Genomic DNA, 27308 nt, shown 5'->3' on the forward strand with positions numbered 1-27308 from the left:
ACCTGCCCCAATGCATAGTGCAAACTGTAAAGTTTGGTGGAGAAGGAATAATGGTCTGGGGATGTTTTTATCATGGATCGGGCTAGACCCCTTAGTTCCAGTGAAGGGAAATCTTAACACTAAAGCATACAATGACATTCTAGACAATTCTGTGCTTCCAACTTTGGGGAAGGCCCTTTCCTGTATCAACATGACAATGCTCCCGAGCACCAAGCGAGGTCCATACAGAACAGCCTGCACAGAGCCCTGATCTCAACCCCATCGAACAACTTTGGGATGAATTGGAACGCCGACTGCGAGCCAGGCCTAATCTCCCAACATTAGTGCCTGACCTCACTAATGATTTTGTGGCTGAATGGAAGCAAGTCCCCGCAGCAATGTTCCAACATCTAGTGGAAAGCCTTCCCAGAAGAGTGGAATGCTTACTTACGAGCCCTTTCCCAATAGAGTTAAAAAGTAAGAAAAAATAAATAAGGAAATAGTAACACAATAAAATAACGAGGCTATATACAAGGAGTACCAGCACCGAGTCAATGTGCAGGGGTACCAGGTAGTTAAGGTAATATGTACATGTAGGCAGGGCTAAAAGTGACTAGGCAGTCAGGATAGATAACAAAGAGAATAGCAGCAGCGTATGTGAAGAGTGTGAAAGTGTGTGAGTGTGTGGTGTCAATATGCATGTGTGTGCGTGTTTTCTGTATCAGTATAGTATGTGTGAGTGAAGTCCAGGGAGTGTGAATAGAGCCAGTACAAAGAAATATAATAAAAGAGGGTCAATGTAAATAGTCCGGGTAGACATCTGACCAACTGCTCAGCAGTCTTATGACTTTGGGGTAAAAGCTTTTCAGGAGCCTTTTGGTCCCAGACTTGGCGCTCCGGTAACGCTTGTTTAAGGCCTTCCTCTAACACCGCCTGGTATAGAGGTCCTGGATGGCAGGGAGCGCGCGGTCCAATCTCAGGATGTATGGAGTGTTCACTGCATTTTACATTTACATTTACGTCATTTAGCAGACGCTCTTATCCAGAGCGACTTACAAATAGGTGCATTCACCTTATAGCCAGTGGGATAACCAATGTATATTTTTTTTTTTGGGGGGGGGGTTGGAGTAAAGGGGGGGGGTAGAAGGATTACTTTATCCAATCCCAGGTATTCCTTAAAGAGGTGGGGTTTCAAATGTCTCCGGAAGGTGGTGAGTGACTCTGCATGGTCACGTTGTGAGTTCTGGGCAGCAAAGCAGACACTGGAGAAACACCAGACCAGAAATCATGTCACAATTCACGTTGTACTTTTAGTATCACAGCAATGTTGGACGCTATAGTGTAGTTACAGCAGCGGTGGAGGACAACTAACACTTTACAGCAACATCAGAACTGAGACTTTTTAGTCTGCCGGAGCTGTAGTCAAAAACACGAGAAAGCTGTTGTGGAAGGTGTGTGAAATGAATAGCATTAAAATTCCTGTGGTTGATTTATACTCAAAACAGGACATATTAAATCACTTTCAGCGCTCTTGCCGAAACCAGACAGGTACCGACGTGTAGAGCAGGATATGAGAGAAACAAGACATCATTGTTTTAACACGTTGTGGCTGATAGCTTTCTACATAGAAAGCAGACTTTCAATGAACTGCAAACAATAGTTTATTAAATTAAAAAAGGCAATGCATCTACTCCTCCTAAATCTAAAGACATCAGCACAGTACTCAGACCCCTTGACTTTTTCCACATTTTGTTACGTTACAGCCTTATTCTAAAATTGATTAAATTGTTTTTTTCCCCCTATTCAATACACACACACACACACACACACACACACACACACACACACAATACCCCATAATGACAAAGCAAAAAAATGTTTTTTAGAAAATGTTGCAAATGTATAAAAAAACAAAAACAGAAATACCTTATTTACATAAGTATTCAGACCCTTTGCTATGAGACTCGAAATTGAGCTCAGGTGCATCCTATTTCCATTGATCATCCTTGAGATGTTTCTACAACTTGATTGGATTCCACCTGTGGTAAATTCTATTGATCGGACATGATTTGGAAAGGCACACACCTGTCTATGTTAAGGTCCCATTGCATGTCAGAGCAAAAACCAAGCCATGAGGTCGAAGGAATTGTCCGTAGAGCTCAGAGACAGGATTGTGTCGAGGCACAGATCTGGGGAAGGGTACCAAAATATATATGCAGCATTGAAGGTCCCCAAGAACACAGTGGCCTCCATCATTCTTAAATGGAATACGTTTTGAACCACCAAGACTCTTCCTAGAGCTGGCCGTCCGGCCAAACTGAGCAATCGGGGGAGAAGGGCCTTGGTCAGGGAGGTGACCAAGAACCCGATCGTCACTCTGACAGAGCTCCAGAGTTCCTCTGTGGAGATGGGAGAACCTTCCACAAGGACAACCATCTCTGCAGCACTCCACCAATCAGGCCTTTATGGTAGGGTGGCCAGACGGAAGCTACTCCTCAGTAAAAGGCACATGACAGCCCGCTTGGAGTTTGCCAAAAGGCACCTAAAGGACAGACCATGAGAAACAAGATTATATGGTCTGATGAAACCAAGATTGAACTCTTTGCCTGAATGCCAAAAGTCACGTCTGGAGGAAACCTGGCACCATCTCTACGGTGAAGAATGGTGGTGGCAGCATCATGCTGTGGGGATGTTTTTCAGCGGCAGGGACTGGGAGACTAGTCAGGATCGAGGGAAAGATGAACGGAGAAAAGTACAGAGTGATCCTTGGTGAAAACCTGCTCCAGAGTGCTCAGTACCTCAGAATGGGGCGAAGGTTCACCTTCCAACAGGACAACAACCCTAAGCACACAGCCAAGACAAAGCAGGAGTGGTTCCGGGACAAGTCTCAATGTCCTTGAGTGGTCCAGCCAGACCGCAGACTTGAACCCGATCAAACATCTCTGGAGACTTGAAAATAGCTGGGCAGCGATGCTCTCCATCCAACCTGACAGAGCTTGAGAGGATCTGGAGTGAAGAATGGGAGAAACTCTCCAAATACAGATGTGCCAAGCTTGTAGCGTCATACGCAAAAAGACTCAAGGCTGTTTTTAAAATAAATACATTTGTAAATAATTATGCAAACCTGTTTTTCCTTTGTCATTATGGGGTATTGTGTAGATTGATGAGGGGAAAAAACAATTTAATCAATTTTAGAATAAGGCTGTAACGTAACTAAATGAGGAAAAAGTCAAGGGGTCGGATTACTTTCCGAATGCACTGTATACACAATCAATATAGCATGCTTTTAGTTTAACCTGTAACGCTTGTTTAGTTGGGATTTATTTTAAACAAATGTCTAGTCACTGCTCAAGTATTGCTTAAGTACAAGTGGCGCAATCTATCATTTCACTTTCATTTTGAGTTAGAAAATTTACCTGGCCTTGCAAATACGTGTAATAGCATATCTTGACAGCGCCTCTCCCCTCCATTTCCAACCTGGTAAACGTAAATCTGTAACAATCAAATGAGTATGATATGTTACATTTGGTATGGTATGTAATAATTTGTGGATGTCCATTTCATATGATACGAATTGCAATTTATTTGGCTAACGTTAGCAAGGCTAGGGGTTAGGGGATAAGGTTATGGTTAAGGTTAGCTAACATGCTAAGTAGTTGCAAAGTTGCTCATTAGCTAAAATGTTAAAGTTATCCATGATGTGTTTCAATAATGCAACCTTTGCAGCTAACAAAAACATATGGAAATGTCTGCTCTACCCAAAATTACAACCAAATAATTGCAGCCTTACCACAAAAATGGAAGAGGAAAGTGGAAGGGGGAGAAAGTAAGGAACTTGTCTGTCGGCCGTGCATTAAAGAACATAATTGGTTAAGGAAAACTGTGATAAATAACAAAGTATACCAGTTTCATTTAAGGACCAAAGGATTGACAGCCATCCCATATAGATTGCAAAATAGTTGGGAAGAGATTTCTGACGTACTGATCCCATGGCATAGTGTTTATGAACTGAACGACACCGGATTCAAAACTTAGAATCTTTCCATTTAAATTATTATATACAATTCTTGCTACCAATAGAATGTTATTTATATGGGGGATACAATCTTCCCAGCTCTGCAGATTTGGCTGCGAAGAGACAGAATCATTAGATCATTTGTTTTGGTACTGTCCATTTGTAGCTTGTTTTTGGACACAGGTCCAGGAATGGCTGAAGGATTGCAATATTTACCTGGAGCTAACCCTGCAGATAGCACTACTGGGTAATCTGAAAAGTCATAGTCAATCGATCAATAACATAATACTATTAGCAAAAATTTTTATTTTCAATTTACAATCTGTAGAAACAATGAGAATAGAAAGGTTCAGAACTTTTGTGAAACATCACAGTACAGTTGAAAAATATATGGCAAATAGAAATCCTATATGGATGGTGTTAAAAGATAGATGGGAGGTGTTGAATGGAATTGAAGGATGGGACTAATAACAACTAACAACAAGCAATAACAAGATAACTAATAATGTAGGCACGCTGTGTCCATAATAAGTGTATAGGTTGTAGGTTGGGAGCTTTTGTGAAGGAGCACAGTTAGAAAGATATGGCATATAGAAGCAAACCGGATGGACATCATGAAAATGATCGGAGAGGTTGAGAGTAGAAGAAGTTCAGGAGAAAGAACAAACAAAATGTAATTATTGTAAAATTGACTGTGTCCATAAAATGTAGATAGTAGGTATAAGCTGGAAGTAGAGGCCTAAGCATTGTTGTTCACTAGTTTACTCCAAATAGGGAAAGGGTGGCGGGGTTGGAAAGTAATAAAGGGGAATATATATATATATATACACACAGTGGGGAAAATAAGTATTTAGTCAGCCACCAATTGTGCAAGTTCTCCCACTTAAAAAGATGAGAGAGGCCTGTAATTTTCATCATAGGTACACGTCAACTATGACAGACAAAATGAGGAAAAAAAATCCAGAAAATCACATTGTAGGATTTTTTATGAATTTATTTGCAAATTATGGTGGAAAATAAGTATTTGGTCAATAACAAAAGTTTCTCAATACTTTGTTATATACCCTTTGTTGGCAATGACACAGGTCAAACGTTTTCTGTAAGTCTTCACAAGTTTTTCACACACTGTTGCTGGTATTTTGGCCCATTCCTCCATGCAGATCTCCTCTAGAGCAGTGATGTTTTGGGGCTGTCGCTGGGCAACACGGACTTTCAACTCCCTCCAAAGATTTTCTATGGGGTTGAGATATGGAGACTGGCTAGGCCACTCCAGGACCTTGAAATGCTTCTTACGAAGCCACTCCTTCGTTGCCCGGGCGGTGTGTTTGGGATCATTGTCATGCTGAAAGACCCAGCCACGTTTCATCTTCAATGCCCTTGCTGATGGAAGGAGGTTTTCACTCAAAATCTCACGATATATGGCCCCATTCATTCTTTCCTTTACACAGATCAGTCGTCCTGGTCCCTTTGCAGAAAAACAGCCCCAAAGCATGATGTTTCCACCCCTATGCTTCACAGTAGGTATGGTGTTCTTTGGATGCAACTCAGCATTCTTTGTCCTCCAAACACGACGAGTTGAGTTTTTACCAAAAAGTTCTATTTTGGTTTCATCTGACCATATGACATTCTCCCAATCCTCTTCTGGATCATCCAAATGCACTCTAGCAAACTTCAGACGGGCCTGGACATGTACTGGCTTAAGCAGGGGGACACGTCTGGCACTGCAGGATTTGAGTCCCTGGTGGCGTAGTGTGTTACTGATGGTAGGCTTTGTTACTTTGGTCCCAGCTCTCTGCAGGTCATTCACTAGGTCCCCCTGTGTGGTTCTGGGATTTTTGCTCACTGTTCTTGTGATCATTTTGACCCCACGGGGTGAGACCTTGCGTGGAGCCCCAGATCGAGGGAGATTATCAGTGGTCTTGTATGTCTTCCATTTCCTAATAATTGCTCCCACAGTTGATTTCTTCAAACCAAGCTGCTTACCTATTGCAGATGCAGTCTTCCCAGCCTGGTGCAGGTCTACAATTTTGTTTCTGGTGTCCTTTGACAGCTCTTTGGTCTTGGCCATAGTGGAGTTTGGAGTGTGACTGTTTGAGGTTGTGGACAGGTGTATTTTATACTGATAACAAGTTCAAACAGGTGCCATTAATACAGGTAACGAGTGGAGGACAGAGGAGCCTCTTAAAGAAGAAGTTACAGGTCTGTGAGAGCCAGAAATCTTGCTTGTTTGTAGGTGACCAAATACTTATTTTCCACCATAATTTGCAAATAAAGTCATTAAAAATCCTACAATGTGATTTTCTGGATTTTATTTTCTCAATTTGTCTGTCATAGTTGACATGTACCTATGATGAAAATTACAGGCCTCTCTCATCTTTTTAAGTGGGAGAACTTGCACAATTGGTGGCTGACTAAATACTTTTTCCCCCCACTGTATATATATAAAACATGGGGGATTGGAAGTGATGCAGACAATTACATTGATGGAAGTTACAATCTATCTGCAATATTAAGCTGATCTACCCCCCACAAAAAAATAAAAAAAAATAAAACATGCAACCTTTGGATTGCTAGACGTTCGCATTATATGCCCAACCAACCACTCTCCTTTAGTTTTTGGCTTAAGTAACCATACCAAACGTAACATATCATACTCATTTGAGTGTCACAGATTCAAGCTTACTCTGTTATGTCTAGTCTTTGTCTTTCTGTCACGTTGACAAGAAGCGCTCAAGAATCTGCGGCGTTGTGTTGTTTTCTAATTCTCATCATACCTTACGTGCAGCAGCGTGTTCACGATCGAATCTTCCCGCACCAGTGTGATTAATAAAGAAACCAGACTACACAGGAAATCAGTACAGTGCCAAAAGTTGGTGACTGTGTGCATCTAGCAGCACATACGCACAGCTACATGTGGTTGTTACTCACTGATAAATAATAAGTTTCCTTCACAAATGTAAACAGAGGTCAAGCTCAGCATGGAACCGTGAAATAGAAGTATCAGTATGCAATAAAACACCTAGGCAAGGGGTATGAGATGAGAGATCATTTCTTTAATATGAATACAACTCCATTTGGAAGCAATAGTTTACAGCATGTTCAGTATTGTACAGTATGCCCAACGATATAAATGGCACTTTTTTTCTCTTCACACTATTCACCAGGACAACTTTAACTTACAGTAGGTAACTATAATGCTGCGTCAGACTTCAGCTAGGTATGATGAGGCATAGGCAATAAACATTTGCATTGGCTGTGGTTCTGAGGCGTTGACAGATGCAAGGTATGGTTTTGTTGGATGCATTTTATGTAACTTTTATCCAAATGATGCTGATCATTTCCTCTTGTTTAACTTGGACAAAATGATGTTGTATTTATAGTGAAAAACCTCTAGGAGGAAATTGTTCCGCAGGGGAGTTTCACCTCAGAACAAACCATCAGAAAGAGGAAGAGCGACATCAATAAACGTAGACCTTCAGGGATTCAGTTCTTGTTTAAGACTCAGGGGTCCAACCAGTAACAGTTGGACCAAAGCACCTTTCAAAACAAAGAGGAGGTCAAATTCTTGATTTCAGATTCTATAAGAATCATACGAGGACAAACTAATTAATGTTTTTAAAAGTAACATAAAAAAACAACAGGCACACTCGTTAGATGTGGTAGGTTTCGCAAACCACCACGGATTACAAAGGGAAATCCAGCCGCGACCTGCCCAGCGACGTGAGCCTACTAAATAAGCTAAATGCCATTTATGCTCACTTCGAGGAAAGCAACATTGAACCATGCATGAGAGCCCCAGCTGTTCCGGATGACTGTACGATCTCGCTCTCCGTAGCTGATGTGAGTAAGACCTTCAAACAGGTTAACATTCGCAAGGCCGGTGGGCCAGATGGAATACCAGGCCGCGTACTCGGAGTATGCGCTGACCAGCAGGCAAATCGCCCCATAGCACTCACATCTATAGCCATGAAATGCTTTGAAAGGTTGGTCATGGCTCACATCAACACCATCATCCCAGACACCCTGGACCCACTCCAATTCGCATACCGCCCCAACAGCTCATGCAATCTCTTTTGCACTCCATACTGCCCTCACCCACCTGGACAAAAGGAATACCTACAGTTGAAGTCGGAAGTTTACATACACCTTAGCCAAATACATTTAAACTCAGTTTTCCACAATTCCTGACATTTAATCCTAGTAAAAAAATCCCTGTCTTAGGTCAGTTAGGATCACGACTTTATTTTAAGAATGTGAAATGTCAGAATAATTGTAGAGAGAATGATTTATTTCAGCTTTTATTTCTTTCAATCACATTCCCAGTGGGTCAGAAGTTTACATACTCTCAATTTGTATTTGGTAGCATTGCCTTTAAATTGTTTAACTTGGGTCAAACATTTCAGGTAGCCTTCCACAAGCTTCCCACAATAAGTTGGGTGAATTTTGGCCCATTCCTCCTGACAGAGCTGGTGTAACTGAGTCAGGTTTGTAGGCCTCCTTGCTCGCACACGCTTTTTCAGTTCTGCCCACACATTTTCTATAGGATTGAGGTCAGGAATTTGTGATGGCCACTCCAATACCTTGAGTTTGTTGTCCTTAAGCCATTTTGCCACAACTTTGGAAGTATGCTTGGGGTCATTGTCCATTTGGAAGACCCAAGCTTTAACTTCCTGACTGATGTCTAGAGATGTTGCTTCAATATATCCACATCATTTTCCTTCCTCATGATGCCATCTATTTTGTGAAGTGCACCAGTCCCTCCTGCAGCAAAGCACCCCCACAGCATGATGCTGCCACCCCCGTGCTTCACGGTTGGGATGGTGTTCTTTGGCTTGCAAGCTACCCCCTTTTTCCTCCAAACATAACGATGGTCATTATGGCCAAACAGTTCTATTTTTGTTTCATCAGACCAGGGGACATTTCTCCAAAAAGTATGATCTTTGTCCACATGTGCAGTTGCAAACCGTAGTCTGGCTTTTTTATGGCGGTTTTGGAGCAGTTGCTTCTTCCTTGCTGAGCGGCCTTTCAGGTTATGTCAATATAGGACTTGTTTTACTGTGGATATAGATACCTTTGTACCTGTTTCCTCCAGCATCTTCACAAGGTCCTTTGCTGTTGTTCTGGGATTGATTTGCACTTTTCGCACAAAAGTACATTAATCTCTAGGAGACAGAACGCGTCTCCTTCCTGAGCGGTATGATTGCCGAGTGGTCCATTGGTGTTTATACTGACGTACTATTGTTTGTACAGATTGATCCCAAGGATGAAGCAAACTTGTGGAGGTCTACAATTTGTTTTCTGAGGTCTTGGCTGATTTCTTTTGATTTTCCCATGATGTCAAGCAAAGAGGCACGGAGTTTGAAGGTAGGCCTTGAAATACATCCACAGGTACACCTCCAATTGACTCAAATTATGTCAATTAGCCCATCAGAAGCTTCTAAAGCCATGACATCATTTTCTGGAATTTTCCAAGCTGTTTAAAGGCACAGTCAACTTAGTGTATGTAAACTTCTGACCCACTGGAATTGTGATACAGTGAATTATAAGTTAAATAATCTGTCTGTAAACAATTGTTGGAAAAATTACTTGTGTCATGCACAAAGTAGATGTCCTAACCGACTTGCCAAAACTATAGTTTGTTAACAAGACATTTGTGGAGTGGTTGAAAAACTAGTTTTAATGACTCCAACCGAAGTGTATGTAAACTTCCGACTTCAACTGTATGTTAGAATGCTGTTCATTGACTACAGCTCAGCGTTCAACACCATAGTCCCCTCGAAGCTCATCACCAAGCTCAGGACCCTGGGACTGAACACCTCCCTTTGCGACTGGATCCGGAACTTTCTGACGGGCCACCCCCAGGCAGTAAGGGTAGGCAACAACATATCCACCACGCTGACCAGCAACACGGGGGCCCCTCAGGGGGGTCCATAGTCCCCTCCTGTACTCCCTGTTCACCCATGACTGCGTGGCCGAGCACGACTCCAACACCATCATCAAGTTTGCTGACGACACGACGGTGGTAGGACTTATCACCGACGACGATCCGGCAGCCTATAGGGTGGAGGTCAGAGACCTGGCAGTGTGTTGCCAGGACAACAACCTCTCCCTCAACGTCAGCAAGACACAGGAGCTGATCGCAGACTAGAGGAAACGGAGGGGCAAACACGCCCCCATCCACATCAATGGGGCGGTAGCGAAGCAGGTCGAGAGCTTCAAGTTCCTCGGTGTCCAAATCACTAAGGAATTAACATGGTCCATACACACCCACACAGTTGTGAAGAGGGCATGACAGAGCCTCGACCCCTCAGGAGGCTGTTCTACAGCTGCACCATTGAGAGCCTCTTGACTGGCTGCATCACCGCTTGGAACGGCAACTACAAGGCTGATGATGATGATGCGTTTTGCATCATATGATTCATCATCATCATGTGGCAAGTTACACTTTGCTTCTTGAAAGTCCAATATCTTGAAAACTTGACATGGAAAACATGTTGGGACTTTAGTGGATTTTTCCTTTAAGGTAGGTTGGACAGGTGACGATGTGTCTTTGGCTCTGAGAGACTTCATCTTCACAGTGTTCTTTGAGGAGAGGCAGCAAGACTGGGAGACTTGAGAGAACATTCTGTGAGACCCTTCTCCTTTCCCCATTACAAATCTCCAACCGTCATTGACAGTCTATCCACCCAGATCTGGTCTCTCTCCATTTCTCCTCAGACGCCCACATCCACAACCCCCTCGTCCAGAACTCTTTCGTCAGTCGACTCTCTCCCAATCTCCTCCATCTTGACCTGCTCCAGTGTCTGCCAGGAGTCCACTTCCTGGTCTCTCTGATTGACTCCCCACCACTACGACCCTGCTGGGCGGAACCTCCCTCTGTGGAGTAGACCCCAGAGTCTCCGCTGCCCTGGCGGCTGTGCCTGCCGCTGTCCTGCTCCAGCTCTGAGGGGGGCGCTGTTAGGGGAGGAGGGACGTGTATCTACAGCTGCACCACCTCAGGACAGATGGTCAGCTTATCACAGCACAGCTCTGCCTTAGCAGTGAGGAGGCGGGGCATGTCGGAGCCGGGAGAGGAGTCACAGAGGTACTGGGGGAGGGGAAGAGAAGGTGGGAGGGAGAGGTGGTGAGAGAGAAAGAAGGTAACTTAATTGTCTATTGCTTAATCCCAACCACCCTTAGGACACACACCCACCAACAGAGAGGATGGATGGTACACCGGATATTACTGTTGTGCAAGCGGCTATGAAGCCTACCTCCTGGATGTGTGCAGGCAGCTGGATGGAGGGGTAGAAGGCGTATTTGAGGACTCTGTAGAACCTGAAGGCAGCGTAGGAGGGAAGCAACACGAACAGGAAACACACCACCATGGAGACCAGGAAGTACAGGAAGATCTGCCAGTACGGGGTGTCACCTGAGGACGAGGACACACAGTCACACTTTACAGTGTCCTTATTGTGTAAATACTCCTGTAAAACACAAACATTCTCTCTCTGGCATCTCTACACACACATTATACTTACTCACACTGATACAGGTAGGTTACACACACATCAAGCACATCTCCAAGTGTTTAGTGTGAAGTGTTCATTCCTACCCTCCGTCTGCATGCACTGTGGTGCCGTGTAGCCACTAGTCTTGTTGTAGTAGTCATAGCGAGACTGGACCATGACACAGTACCACGTCCAGGCCTCCAGCTCAGGCAGAGTCACCAGGTTTTCGCTAGAGACCTCCACTTTAGGATTCAGACCCTGATCATACAATAACAACATGTTATAATCAGAGCGGTTTGGGATACACTGCCCTGTCTTGGACTACCCCCTGCCGTTCCACTCATTTCACCTATTCCAGTACTAGCACATCGGATTCCATTGGTGAACTAATCATCAAGCCCTTTATAAGTTGAATCATCTGTGGTAGTACTGAATACGTCACAAAAGTGGAACGGTTGGGGATACCTGTGGATTACAGAGAAATCATATCTATCTGGTCTGGTGTAACACAGGGACACAGCAGCATGGCTATTGAGATTGTTTCACCTGGAGAAGTTCCAGAGAACATTTGCATTCCATCTGAATGCCCTGGCCTGATTTGGAACACTTTAAAACCTTTCAGAATACAACCCACCAACCAGTTTCCTGCATAGAAAACCACATTAGGAACACAGGTGTGTTCTATCTTTAAGTTGGTGGTTTAGAGTGTTACACCATGTTGTTGTAGCTTCTGGGTTACTGAGGGGAGGCCCAGGTTATAGCAGTCACAGGGTTACTGAGGGGAGGCCCAGGTTATAGCAGTCACAGGGTTACTGAGGGGAGGCCCAGGTTATAGCAGTCACAGGGTTACTGAGGGGAGGCCCAGGTTATAGCAGTCACAGGGTTACTGAGGGGAGGCCCAGGTTATAGCAGTCACAGGGTTACTGAGGGGAGGCCCAGGTTATAGCAGTCACAGGGTTACTGAGGGGAGGCCCAGGTTACAGCAGTCACATGGTTACTGAGGGGAGGCCCAGGTTATAGCAGTCACAGGGTTACTGAGGGGAGGCCCAGGTTATAGCAGTCACAGGGTTACTGAGGGGAGGCCCAGGTTATAGCAGTCACAGGGTTACTGAGGGGAGGCCCAGGTTATAGCAGTCACAGGGTTACTGAGGGGAGGCCCAGGTTATAGCAGTCACAGGGTTACTGAGGGGAGGCCCAGGTTATAGCAGTCACAGGGTTGCTGAGGGGAGGCCCAGGTTATAGCAGTCACAGGGTTACTGAGGGGAGGCCCAGGTTATAGCAGTCACAGGGTTACTGAGGGGAGGTCTTGGTGTCTTTAGTTATAGCAGTCACAGGGTTACTGAGGGGAGGCCCAGGTTATAGCAGTCACAGGGTTACTGAGGGGAGGCCCAGGTTATAGCAGTCACAGGGTTACTGAGGGGAGGCCCAGGTTATAGCAGTCACAGGGTTACTGAGGGGAGGCCCAGGTGTCTTTAGGGGCCATAGAAAAAGGCAGAAGGCTGAGCCAGTACCTGAGGGTCATCAGAGCGGCTCCAGTACAGGATGTGGTAATACAGGGAGGGGATATGATCCTTCATGGAGCACCGGGTGCTGGTCAGGGGGTCAGAGATGTTCACGTCCAGCTGGTTCCCCACAGGAGCCTTCATGGAGCCCTGGGTGCTGGTCAGGGGGCCACAGATGTTCACTTCCAGCTGGTTCCCCACAGGAGCCAGCTCCACCCTGGATGGTGGGCCCAACGAAGCTAGACGGGGAAGAACAGATAAGACCAAAATAAACTTACTAATCATCAATAGTTCAAATCAAATGTTTTTGGTCACATACACGTATTTAGCAGATGTTATTGCGGGTGTAGCGAAATGCTTGTGTTTCTAGCTCCGACAGTGCAGTAATATCTAACAATTTCACAACATATACCCAAATCTAAGTAAAGGAATAGAATTAAGAATATATAAATATATGGACGAGCAGTTGCAATACAGCCAACTCAGGAGTACAGGGAATGATTCTTGGTGAAGGACAGATTAACTGTTTGTCTATCTGTGCTGGTTGTGTGTGTGTGTGTGTGTGTGTGTGTGTGTGTGTGTGTGTGTGTTGGTTTTTTATTTTATTTAACCTTTATTTAACCAGGTACGACCCATTGAGGTTAAAAACCTATTTTGCGAGGGCGACCTGGCAAGAAGGCAAAACAGGGAAATAGCAGGGTGTACATAAAATATTACAGAAAAATACTAAATACACACAAAAGACAAAAGTGTCACAAGTTCCAGATACATTTGAAGATTAGAAACAACTGCAGCTGTCACAAACAGTGTCGTCGCTCAGAGTCTTAAATACAGGCAACTCCCCTAACTTTAATATCTTTTGAAGCATATTCCAGGATGAAAGGGCATTATGGGAAAAATACTGTTTCCCCATCTCAGTTCTAACCTTAGGAACAGACAAGGACAGCAGCGACTGTGAACAAAGACTGTATTGAGTGACTGATCTGGTCAATAAGGAACAGAGATACAAAGAGAGTTGTCCTCAGTGGTGGAAAAAGTACCCAATTGTCATACTTGAGTAAAAGTAAAAGATACCTTAATAGAAAACGACTAAAGTAAAAGTCAGCCAGTAAAATACTACTTGAGTAAAAGTATTTGGTTTCAAATATACTTAAGTATCAAAAGTAAGTGGAATTGCTCAAATGTACTTAAGTATCAAAAGTATAAACCATTTCAAATTCCTTATATTAAGCAAACCAGACGGCACAATTGTATTTTTATTGACGGATAGCCTGGGGCACACTCCAACACTCAGGCATAATTTACAAACCAAGCCTTTATGTTTAGTGAGTCCGCCAGATCAGAGGCAGTAGAGATGACCAGGGATGTTCTCTTGATAAGTGTGTGAATTGGACCATTTTCCTGTCAAAATGTAACAAGTACTTTCTGGAGTAAATGTAACAAGTACTTTCTGGAGTAAAAATAACATTATTTTCATTAGGAATGACGTTAAAGTAGGCAAAAATATAAATAGTAAAGTACAGATACCAAAAAATACTACCTAAGTAGTACTTAAGTATTTTTACACCACTGGTTGTCATATCAATGCTTTGTACACAAAAGTGTCCCAGTGCTTTAGCCTCCTGGTCCATTGCACCATAGCAAGTGATGTAGCATTTGTAATAAACCTTAAAGCCCCATGATACACCGTGTCCAGAGTTAAGGTACTTGCTGAGGCCTGCATATAGACAATATAACCATAACCCAGCACCAATACCAAAGTGCTTTGAACAAGATCCTTTCTGACTGACATTGAAAAGCAAGATTTGTTCCTAAAATATAAACCACATTTCAACTTCAGTTTCTTGGTCAGGTTTTCAAATGTGCTGTTTAAATCTTTGAATCTAACCAAATCCCCAAATGCTTATAGGAGGTGAGCCTGACCCTGTCGACTTGCTGGTCTTTTATAGTTCAAATCTGCAAGTGACTCCATCTGGTTACTTTCAGAGAAGAGAAAACCATACATTTTGTTTTCCTTGCATTAAGCACAAGTTTCAATTCGAAAAAGCTGCCTCTGAATAATTGTGTCATCCGAATACAGATGGAGATTTGCAGAGTCAACCGTCTTCCCTATATCATTTATATACAGTGTAAAAAGGATCAGACCTAAAATTGAGCCCTGGGGAACTCCTTTGGTAAGACTTCGAAACTCAGATTTCATACCCTCCTGTGCTACACACTGTTCTGTCAGAACAGTAGTTTTGGAACCAATCCAATGCATCAACACTTAAACCAAGGTTTTTTAGACTATACAACAGCAGGGCATGGTCAACAGTGTCGAAGGCAATAGAAAGTGAAACAGTGATTTGTCTTGTCCTGAGCATCTAGAATATCACCTACAACCTTACTGCAGTAATTGTACTATGATTGGTTCTAAAACCTGACTGGAATTGAGATACAACTGAGTTATTATAAAGTCTTTCAACTGTGAGTTTACCAGGTTTTCCAAAACTTTTGCCAGTGCAGACAGTTTAGATATGGACGATAATTATCCAACTGGGACGGATCTCCACTCTTATGTAAAGGCGTGACGTAGGCTGCTTTCCAGACTTTTGGGATGGTATTACTCACCAATTAAAGATTTAATATATGAGTGAGAGGGGCAGCAATGATCTCTGCACCAATTTTTAGAAAATAAGGGTTCAATTCATCCGGGCCAGACGCTTTCTTAATTTCAATAGATTTGAGTGCCTTCACAACTTCTGAAAGCTCAATCAACACACGTTGGTGTCTGGCTGGGTGTGTGTGGGTTGGTGTCTGGCTGGCTGTGTGTGGGTTGGTGTCTGGCTGGGTGTGTGTGTGTGGGTTGGTGTCTGGCTGTGTGTGGGTTGGTGTCTGGCTGTGTGTGGGTTGGTGTCTGGCTGTGTGTGGGTTGGTGTCTGGCTGTGTGTGGGTTGGTGTCTGGCTGTGTGTGGGTTGGTGTCTGGCTGTGTGTGGGTTGGTGTCTGGCTGTGTGTGGGTTGGTGTCTGGCTGTGTGTGGGTTGGTGTCTGGCTGTGTGTGGGTTGGTGTCTGGCTGTGTGTGGGTTGGTGTCTGGCTGTGTGTGGGTTGGTGTCTGGCTGTGTGTGGGTTGGTGTCTAAATATGTGACTGTTTGAAACTGTGTCTATTTTCCTGATATCTTCTCTCATTTAGTTTATTTTTCATCTGTGCCCAAGTCTGTCTGCCTTCTCCCATTCCTCTCTCACCGTCTATATGAGGGCAGAAGTCTTTGTAGACCCAGTGTGAGTGGAGACCGCCTGCGCTGGCTCGGACTCTGAGCATGTACCTGCCCAGATAAAGCAGATCAGAACCTGTGAGGTCACAGCGGGTGTGTGTGGTCCCGTCACACGCACGGCTCCAGTCCTTCTTCATCTTCATCTCGAAAACCCTGTTGGGGAGAGAGTGAGCGGGTCAGTGATGAGAGGCAGTCTTCAAATACGGTATAGTATGTGACATGAAGGAGGGGTGGAGGGTGGGGGGGGTGAAATCCGGTATAGTATGTGATATGTAGGAGGGGTGGAGGGTGGGGTGAAATCCAGTATAGTATGTGATATGTAGGAGGGGTGGAGGGTGGGGGGGGGGGTGGAGGGGGGGTGAAATCCGGTATAGTATGTGATATGTAGGAGGGGTGAAATACGGTATAGTATGTGATATGTAGGAGGGGTGAAATCCGGTATAGTATGTGATATGTAGGAGGGGTGGAGGGTGGGGTGAAATCCGGTATAGTATGTGACATGTAGGAGAGGTGGAGGGTGGGGGTGAAATACGGTATAGTATGTGACATGTAGGAGGGGTGGAGGGTGGGGGGGGGGGGGGTGAAATACGGTATAGTATGTGACATGTAGGAGAGGTGGAGGGGGTTTTGTGAGTGCATCTGGTGACTTACGCTATGTACTCTGCAGTGAAGGTAACAGCGTTGCCTGTGGTCGTCTGGTCCCAGTCCCATGCCAGTATGTACTGTGTGTTCAGGGTGAGCAGAGTCAGGTTCTGAGGTAGAGACAGCTCTGCAACCACTGAAACACAGCGAGTAAGACAGGCAGACGGGGTCATTAAAGAGTTATTCACTGTTTGGTGGCGTATTGATTACACGTTATATGATGGGAGTTGGATATAATCAACTGATTCGGCAGTAACTTTGAAGTTAAAACAGCCTAACCATTGGCATACTTTAGGCCAGCGATTCTCAACTGGTGGGTCGAGGTTTTCAATGTGTCCGAGTAAAAATAATAGTGAATAAATACTCCAGTCTGAACATAAACGACTTAAACCAGGTAGAACGTGTGTAGAAATGATAATGAATTTACATTTGGAAATCATTTAATCTCTGAAGAATTTTTCTTCAATCATGTTTTTTTCAATATAGAGCTATTAGCGGCACTATTATCAGTGAGTTTATTAACATTCATCATCAAGAATAAGGGTAAAAGTGTATTATTGACAATGAAAGAGGTGGGAATGTTGTTCCCTTGTCATATAAATTGCTACATTTACTATCAATATAGCATTAAAAATAGTTTCCCAGATTTTATTTTGCCGATTATTTTTCGCAATGCGAATATTGGGTCGCGGCAGAGACAACCTGGTTCAATTTGGGTCATCAAAGTACTGAACTATACTCTACTTTTCTCTTTCTTGTGCTGTACTCCACTTTAATGCGTTGTCTAAACTTGTGAACCCAACTATGATTTCCCATTGTAGCCAATTCAATATCAGAAATTCCCTTACCAATTTTTTCAGAAATTCCATTAACAATTTGGTAATGGAATTATGAGTTTTAAATCACTTAATAATTCATAAACGAAATTGTTATCATTAAAAACACTTGTTACTTCTGTGAACTTTCATTACCCTCCCTCATGAAAGAGAACAATTAGAAGATACACTACATGCTCGTCGAACATCTCATTCCAAAATCATGGGCATTAATATGGCGTTGGTCCCCTCTTTGCTGCTATAACAGCCTCCACTCTTCTGGGAAGGCTTTCCACTAGATGTTGGAACATTGCTGCAGGGACTTGCTTCCATTCAGCCAGAAGAGCATTAGGGAGGTCGGGCACTGATGTTGGGTGATTAGGCCTGGCTCACAGTCGGCGTTCCAATTCATCCCAAAGGTGTTAGATGGGGTTGAGGTCAGGGCTCTGTGCAGGCCAGTCAAGTTCTTCCACACCGACCTCGACAAACCATTTCTTTATGGAACTCGATTTGTGCATGGGGGCATTATCATACTGAAACAGGAATGGGCCTTCCCCAAACTGTTGCCACAAAGTTGGACACACAGAATAATCTAGAATATCATTGTTTGTTGTATCATTAACATTTCCCTTCACTGGAACTAAGGGGCCAAGCCCAAACCATGAAAAACAGCCCCAGCTCATTATTCCTCCTCCACCAAACTTTACAGTTGGCACTATGCATTCGGGCAGGGAGCGTTCTCCTGGCATCCGCCAAACCCAGTTTGCAAATACATGCTAGAACGTGCCAATAGGATCTAACTCGCGTGTGCTTGGCTCTGCCAACTCAGACTAATTTACTCCCATTGGAAACGATCCTGGTTCGAATCCAGGCTCTGTCGCAGCCGGCAGCGACCGGGAGACTCATGGGCGGCGCACAATTGGCCCAGCGTCGTCCAGGGTAGGGGAGGGAATGGCCGGCAGGGATGTAGATCAGTTGATAGAGCAGGGTTGCGGGTTCGATACCCACGGGGGGCCAGTATAAAAAAAAATATGTATTCACTAACTGTAAGTCGCTCTGGATAAGAGCGTCTGCTAAATGACTAAAATGTAAATGTAAAATGTTTAAAGCGCAAATTTGCTCGAAAACAAAACAGCCAAATACTCCATCTAAACGTGAATCGATTCACAATTGCAGTACGGTTCTAGAAACAATTCCCTTTACTTTCATATCACATCAAATTAATTTCACAAACGCAAAATATACACTGTTTTAAAGGTACACAGTTGCAGCCGACAGTATTTTTCAGTGAATACACATTTGCAACGTGTCTGTTTCCACACAGGTGTTCCGAGACGCAGACAGCTAACTAATTAGCACAGGTAGCGCTGTAACGTGGAAATATAGCCGTGTGGGAACTTTAACCATATAAAGGAGAGTATCAATTTAACATTTAGTTTGGTTTTAGTTATTTCTAGCCGATATGAAATATAAGGTCCTTATGCCTGCAAAACCGTACCCCACGCGATGCGTGTATATATAACGTTCAGACCGAGCGTCGCGGTTAACAAAATGTTCCCCTACAGAAGACTACCTCGTCCAATGACTTGTGTGTAATGTAACGGAAAGGAGAGTCAACAGCTACCTATCTGTGTGTAAGTAAATTCACTCTGGCTGTCTATTCCAATTTCAGAGCGCTCTCGTCTGAGTGTGCCAGAGTTCACATTAACTGATGAATTTACCAACGCGCAACACCCGTTGAATATGACCGGTGTCCGTAAACGTCTGCAAAAAAACGTTATTAAATTGTTGCCAGCAGCACAGTCACCAACGCTCTAGATAACATGAAAACAGCCTAAACAGCTCTGCCAGCACTCCAGAGTGAATTTACGAACACACCCAGAGGATGCAAAGACATAACAATTGTATCCTTATATCATCCCAACTCCGTCCTAAGGTAGCCATCCCTTACAGGGATCTAACTACAGCTAAGCTAGCTAGTTACTGTACTTACCATTGGTTATTGAGAGAGACCAGAGGAGAACGAGTGCAAAGTTCATGATGAATAATGATTATTTTACAAGGAATCCAACGGTACGTTTTCACCTTCCCACTCCCAACTTTAGTTGCTGTGGTCCAGGTTCCACGGACATCGCCTTTTTATCTTCTTCTTCTTCTTCGATGAGATTTAACGGCGGTTGGCATCCAATAAACGTTGCATTCCCGCCACCTCCTCCTCCTCCTTTTCATTATTCTTTTTCTTCTTCTTCAGTGGGGTTTATCGGCGGTTGGCATCCAACATTATGGTGCATTACCGCCACCTACCGTACTGGAGACAGGGAGAAACTAAATCCCACCTGCCAACCCCGTTTCTCTTAAAAAAGATAACAAAATATTTGAGATTATATCTAATGACGCTCTACTCAATATACTCTTTAAACTAATTTCCTGTATCCCCTTCTCCCTCATACTACATCTCATCCTCTCTCTTTCCCTCTGATACTGCCCACACTGTAGCAATACATGTTCCACAGTCTCTATTTCCTGGCAATAATCACACTTTCCTGATGGATGCTTTCCTGTCACGTTTAATGTCTTCTTTAACTGGCCGTGTCCCACCCTTCATCTTGTAAAAATAGCCTCCTCTCTTCTGTCCCTTCCTGCCGTCCTCCCCTCCCCGACATTCCTCTGTACTTGAAATAAATGCCTTCCCTTATTATCTCTATTCCACTGCTCCTGCCATCTCTGCACCATCACTGTATATATCAGTCTTTTTGCCTCTGCCTTGCTCATTGAAACTACAACATCAACATCCCCACTACTAAGTGCTTGTTTAGCCTGTTCATCTACTGCCTCGTTCCCCTCCACCCCCACATGGGCTGGGACCCAAGTAAATCTTATCTGAATACCTATCTGTCTAACCCTGCCATGGGTTTGTAGTACCTCATAAAGCTGGTCTTGTCTGCTACGTGAGCTAAAGGAATGCAGTCATCAACACTGCACATGGGTCCGAGTAAATAACTATTCTGTCTGCCTTGACTTCCTCCACCCACTGCAAGGCCAACAGTATGGCCATTAGCTCCGCCGTATATACAGCCAGATGATCTGTAATACGTTTCCTGACTTCCACCCCACATTCCTGCACTACAAATGCTGACCCAGTACGTCCTGTCCTTGGATCTTTTGAACCATCTGTGTAAATAGCCACAAAATCCTGATATACAGTTTCCAGACGTCTCTTAAAGAAATCAGCTGGATCAACACCCTCCCTATCTTTCTGTAGTCTCTCCAACACTTCTAGATCAACTACTGGAGGCGGGAGTAGCCATGGTGGATTTACAGGAATAGCTACCGTTGGACTAAACTCCCTTCCATACAGTCCCTTCTCCTTCGCCTGGGTATTACCCACCCACCCAAAGCTCATGTTCGGTCTTCGCTCATGTTCCCAGCATGCCTGTAAAATCCCTTTCGCAGGATGAGACACCCCATGTCCTTGTAGGTTGACCCAGTAATTCATTGCCAGCTGCTGTCTCCTAATCTGCAACGGCATATTTACATTTACATTTTAGTCATTTAGCAGACGCTCTTATCCAGAGCGACTTACAGTTAGTGAGTGCATACATTTTCATTTTAATACTGGCCCCCCGTGGGAAACGAACCCACAACCCTGGCGTTGCAAGCGCCATGCTCTACCAACTGACTACATATCCCCCATCTCCACCTGTAATGCAGCCACTGGGGACGTCCGAAACACCCCACTACATATTCTGAGTCCTTGCCCCTGTATGACATCTAGCCTTTCCAGTGAGGTCCGGGCTGCCGAACCATATGCTATACTGCCATAGTCTATTACAGATTGGATCAATGCAACATACATGGTCTTCAATGAGGAACGCCCAGCCCCCCCACTCCTTCCCCGTCAGACGGCGCATCACATTTAGCACCTTCTTACACTTTCCCACCACTCTCTCAACGTGTTCTGCCCAGGTCAGTCTAGTATCAAAGTATACCCCAAGGAACCTGAAGGCCCCCACCCTCTCCAAGTTTCTCCCATGTAACCTCAAACATACCTCATCTCCCACCTTCCTCCTGGTAAAGAACACTGTTTGAGTTTTCTCTACAGAGAACCTGAATCCCCACATTAGTGCCCACCGCTCTACCTCATCAACTGCTTCCTGCACCTTCCTGACTATGTATGGCACATTTCTTCCCCTCTTCCATAAGGCACCATAACCTGTAAATAACGACCCCGCCTCCTCCTACACTGGAATACTCCCTTATACTTTGCTTGAAAAAATAAATAAACAAATAACCCACCATCTAACACTACACTCACAAAAACTATACTAATAATAATAATAACCCCACCCTACTCCACTATTTAAATATATTTACTCCTACTTCATGCCAACAGCCTGAAAGGATGGGACACCACCACTTAACACACCCTGTAACTCTTCTGATGTCAAGTCTCGCACACCCAAATACCTCTCTGCAGCTGAAACCACAACCTCTATTTTCTGTGACCTGCAGTACAGTTGATAACCATTGCTATAAATGCTAAAAATCCAATCTTACTGAAACATACAGTACTGTATATCACTTGTTGGTTTATCCCTCTGTACTGGTACAGATCTACTACTCACACCACTCCTCTCAGGATCCCTCCCCCTTGATCCATCTTCCTCTACTTTCTTCACTGCCTCAGCATATGCCAACTTCTGCACTACTCTTACCCTGGAAACCTCAACCTGCCTCTCTTGCACCGGACATTTCTGATCCCCAGCCCCCATGGGCACCCCTACAATTAACACATACCACTACTTTCCCCAATGCTACACATTCCTTTGTCTCATGCCCTTCTGCACACTTCTCACACCTAGGAACCTCCCTCCTACACACTGCGGCCACATGCCCATAAGCTTGACACCTGTAGCAACGTAATGTATTCGGCATAAAAGCTCGTACCGGATAACTTATATATCCTAACATCACTTTGTCGGGCAAAGACTCAACATCAAAACTCAAAAGAACAGACAATGTCTCTTCTGTTTCACCACTCACGCCCCCCCCCCCCCCTGTCTGCGTTGCACCAAACGACGAGCATCACAAACACCGGGAATCTTCCCCTTCAGTTGGACAACTTTTACATTTACTGCTACTCTTGAGACATCACCGGATAGGCAGGGTTAGAGGATGACCACTTAGTACCCGCAGGGCAGGTCAGAAGTTACTTTGGCTTTAATATCTGCACTTGCAATGTCATCGTGAGTGAAGACTGATTCCTCAGCGTGTGTTAGCATTAGTAACTGTATTAAAACCTGAAATGTGTATTTGTAAATATGTTGAATGATGTATCTGATCAATTCCGGATGTATCTAATAATATTTGCAGGTTGAACATGGTGAGATTGTAGACTCCTAAATTGATAGTGCAGTTTGTTTAGGCGATTTTACAGCTAACTATCTACTTCACATAATGATATTAGTCTTTGGTATTATTGTGTGTAGCTACTTTTGCTAGCTACCTAGCTAGCTAGCCAGCCCATAGAGAGAGCATTGCATTGTGGATTTTGTAGTCGACCTGAGCTTCAACGGATTTCCACAACGATTTTCACGTTGCTATAGTACCAACCTTATTATAATGCCAGAATGAAACATTTGTTCACAAAAATAAAGTGTTATTTAACACTGTAAATTATAGAAAAGAGTGGTTTTGGGTGGATTTTTACTTTAACTACAATTTCACCAATCTGAAATGGTGGCAGCTTCTCACACTATGCGATTAGATCTCCACTTGAAATTCCAGAAACCGATGGGTTGGGCCAGAGTCAGAACACACGTGGGTAAAGCGGCGTTTAGAAAAATGTTAATTGGCTTTGATACTCTGATTGATTAGAGATGATGCAATCGCTGATGACTTTGTTTTGTACAACACCCCTCATTTTGATGTCACCACAAATGAATTCAGTCTCAGACTGAAGTATGTAGCGAACGATAGAACAGCGAAATAATTCAGTTTCAGTCGTCAGGCAACCAATAGTACTGATATGGACTATACTAAATGATTACATAAAGTATTCAGACAAATATAATTATGTTTTTTACATCATGAAATTGTTAAAGTAGATATTACCTCTAACTAGTTCTCAAGAGGTTGTGCTAAGTTGCTAACTTGAATGTGAGAGCCATTATCAAAAGTTACATTAGGTTTACAAGTACTTTGGGGTTATATATTATCGATGTTCACAGACAGCAATAGAACTGCTGGCTAATATTAATGAGCAAACGTCGATGTCAGCACCCCCACCCCTCTTCTGTGGTTGAGATGTGGTCTGGTTGTTATCAGCCATTTGCCAAGCTGATCTCCCCTAGCGATAGAGAGAGGGAAAGAAAGATATTTACAATATTGATTATTATTGTTTTAATTATGTTAATATTGTTAATCTCCAAAGTAAGCTTTGGCAATATATAAATTGTTAAGTCATGCCAATAAAGCAAATTGAATTAAATTAAAATAGAGAGAGAGAGAAAGAGAGCGAGAGAGCGAGAGAGAGAAGAGAGAGAAAGAGAGCGAGAGAGAGCGAGAGAAAGAGGAGAGAGAGATATAAAAGGTGTAGTACCCCCGACTCTATACTCCACAGCAGTCTCCTGGCCCCTAGAGACGGACAGTCTCCTGGCCCCTAGAGACAGACAGTCTCCTGGCCCCTAGAGACAGACAGTCTCCTGGCCCCTAGAGACAGACAGTCTCCTGGCCCCTAGAGACAGACAGTCTCCTGGCCCCTAGAGACAGATAGTCTTCTGGCCCCTAGAGACAGACAGTCTCCTGGCCCCTAGAGACAGACAGTCTCCTGGCCCCTAGAGACAGACAGTCTCCTGGCCCCCTAGCAGCGTTCATACTACTTGATGTCTCTCTACATTGTAGGCCAGAAAAACCCCCCTGTCTAGCCAGGGCTAGAGTTGTAGCTTGGCCTTGATGTCCTGAGAGGTCGTGAACGCCGGTCATTGCTTTGAGTCTCAACAACTCTGGTAAGACGTACTGGAACTTTCTACAGTTTGTGTGACTCTCCTTAATGACACGATACAGAACTCCCTCTCTTAGGATCAAGCGGTCCCACTGCTTCATCGGAAACAACACTTTATAAGAAACAGCACGTTGGTCTCGTATGGTGGGCCGTTTCTTATTGAAGATGAAAGGGTTGACCTTGGAAATCACAGAGTCTTGCTGCTGGAGATCTCAAAGTTCCTCGAGAGTGTTCAGGTAAAGTGCCAATCCCAGGAGAAAGCAGCTGTTGGATGTTGGAACCAAGCTGGATTGTTTGCATCTAGGTTGAACATTCCCAGTAGATATGGAGCTGACATATGGATTTCACTTCATCAGTGGTCAAGGAGGTTAAGAAGCCCACCAGAAGGCATCTTGGACATCATCATTCAGTGTCCCAACAGCCTCAGACAGAAGTGCTTGGTAGGACTCCATCAGTCTCTGTGCGACAGTCACTGCGAAGGGGTCGCGTCTCAGTGCATTTGCTACTGTATTCTTGCTGCCTGGGTTACGCTTCAAATCGAAGTTGTACGGTGCCAGCTTGGCAACCCATCTTTGCTCGCAAGCGTCCAGCTTGGGTTTTGTCATGATGTACGTTAACGGGTTACCATCTGTCCAGACAGTGAACTCGTACCCCTTAAGCCAGTGACTGAATTTCTTACACACGCTCCATTTCAGCGCTACAAATTCAAGTCTGTGTACCGGATACCTTCTCTGCGACTTACTCACAGTCTTGCTCGCAAATGCTGTGGGCCTTGCCTTATCTTCACCTTCAGGCACTTGACAAAGCACAGCCCCGAGACCATCCAAAGAAGCGTCAGTGAAGATAAATGAACGGCCTCTCAAAATCAAGGCTATGGAGGAACAGTCAGGAATGAAGTGCTGGTAACATAATACCATACCCAAGAAGGATTTCAGCCTCTGAGCAGAGGGAGTGCATCCATATGCCTCAATCAGCTGAGCTTGGCTCATCTTGACAATTGGCCTCCACCTTCTCAGCGTCCACTGTCCTCTTTAATGATATGTCCCGAGGAATTTCACTGTTCTTCGTAGGAAGTGGCATTTCTTGGGTGCTAGTTTAAGGTTGTTGGCACTTAGATGGCTAAACACAACTTCAAGTCACTGCAGAGCCAGTTCCTCGGTGGGTGCAAAGACAACAAGTCATCCAGGTAATAAAGGAGATTTGAGAAATGTAGGTCCCCAAATATCCTTAACATCATTCTCATGAAAGGGGCCGGGCTGTTACACAGACCCTGTGGCACGTGATTGTACTCATAAAGTCCTATCGGTGTGGTAAAGGCTGTGTACTTCTTGTCCTCTTCATGAACTGGGATGTTATAAAATCCTGAGGTCAAGTCCATGGTGCTGAAAAATGCACTGCCACCAAGGGCTGCGAGGCAATCTGCTTGACGAGGAAGGGGATGAGCATCCTTCACCGTTCGTACATTCATCCACCTAAAGTCAGTGCATAACCTCAGACTCCCGTCTTTCTTCCATACCATGACTAAAGGGGAGGTATACTCACTAACCGACTTGCGTATAAGGCCTACTTCCTCCATATCTGTTAACACCTTCCTCAGCTTCAGGTAATGAGCAGGTGGAACCCTTCTGTATGGTAGGCGGAAGGGTCTGTCATCAACCAGGTGGATACGGTGAACATAACCCCTGGCTTCTCCGCAGTCCAGATTATGTCTTGAGAAGATGTCTTCATATTTTGTGATGGCATTCACAAGCTTCTCCTTCCACTGGTCAGTCACTTGGCATCCATCAATGTCGATGTCACCTAATCCTAGATCAGACAGTCTTTGTTTCAGGTTGTGGCAGCCATTGTCATCCTGCTTCTGTTCCATTGGGGATTTCCCCACCTCATGAAGGCCCTGAAAGATTGTTGCATCCTCAACAGCCAAGCATCGGCCAGCTTCCTGTTACCTCTTAGAGTGAAATGTTTATCTGAATAGTTTACTACCTTTAAAAAGAGACCCAGCCATCTCCCCACATGGGCGTAATAACGCTACCCACAAGTATGTTTCTGGGCATGACCTTTGACCTGGTAGGCTTGACTATTACAGTGCTGCCTGGAGACAATGCCACATTTTTAGGAAGTTTACCCCAAACGAAGTGTTCAGTCTTGGGAAAAAAGAGTCACAGCTTGAGTGAGCTTCACGGTCCCAATCTTGCCATCAACTTCCTGTCCCTTCCATCTTGTGACACTTGTCATCATCTGTAGAAACTGCTCACCCTCTGGTGAGTGAGTCTGGCCATCCATGTTGTTGACTAGCTTCCAGTATTTCGTCAGTGCCCTTCATCTCATGCAATAGATGCTTAATGACCTTCGATCCCAGGATAAGATCATCACGCTGTCCAGGAACAACTAGGGTTGGCACTTTAACATCAATCCCATAGATGTGCATCTCCGAGGTCATAGAAACACTTTGGTGAGGCCTTCTTCCCCCCACAACCCACTTACTCTTTAGGAGGCTGATAATGCTGAGGAAGGGCACCTGCTTCCAAAAGTCTCTGCTCAGCATGTTCTCTCAATGTATAGGCCATAGACCCAGTGTCAAGCATGCCATAACGCTGCACTTTCCCC

At 44.3% G+C, this 27308-nt stretch overlaps 1 pseudogene across 1 annotated transcript; it reads right to left on the minus strand.

Moving 5' to 3' along the window:
• Nucleotides 1-10707: 10707 nt before the first annotated feature.
• LOC311144063 (interferon alpha/beta receptor 1a-like) lies at nucleotides 10708-19814 on the minus strand (annotated as a pseudogene). Its single transcript has 7 exons — nucleotides 19692-19814; nucleotides 16893-17019; nucleotides 16213-16394; nucleotides 12996-13225; nucleotides 11589-11742; nucleotides 11248-11405; nucleotides 10708-11081 (listed from the first exon to the last, which is right to left on the minus strand). The product of its transcript is annotated as an interferon alpha/beta receptor 1a-like (transcript).
• Nucleotides 19815-27308: the final 7494 nt, after the last annotated feature.

The sequence above is a fragment of the Coregonus lavaretus genome (assembly GCF_964263955.1).
Source record: "Coregonus lavaretus genome assembly, chromosome: 16".
NCBI classification, from domain to species: Eukaryota; Metazoa; Chordata; class Actinopteri; order Salmoniformes; family Salmonidae; genus Coregonus; species Coregonus lavaretus.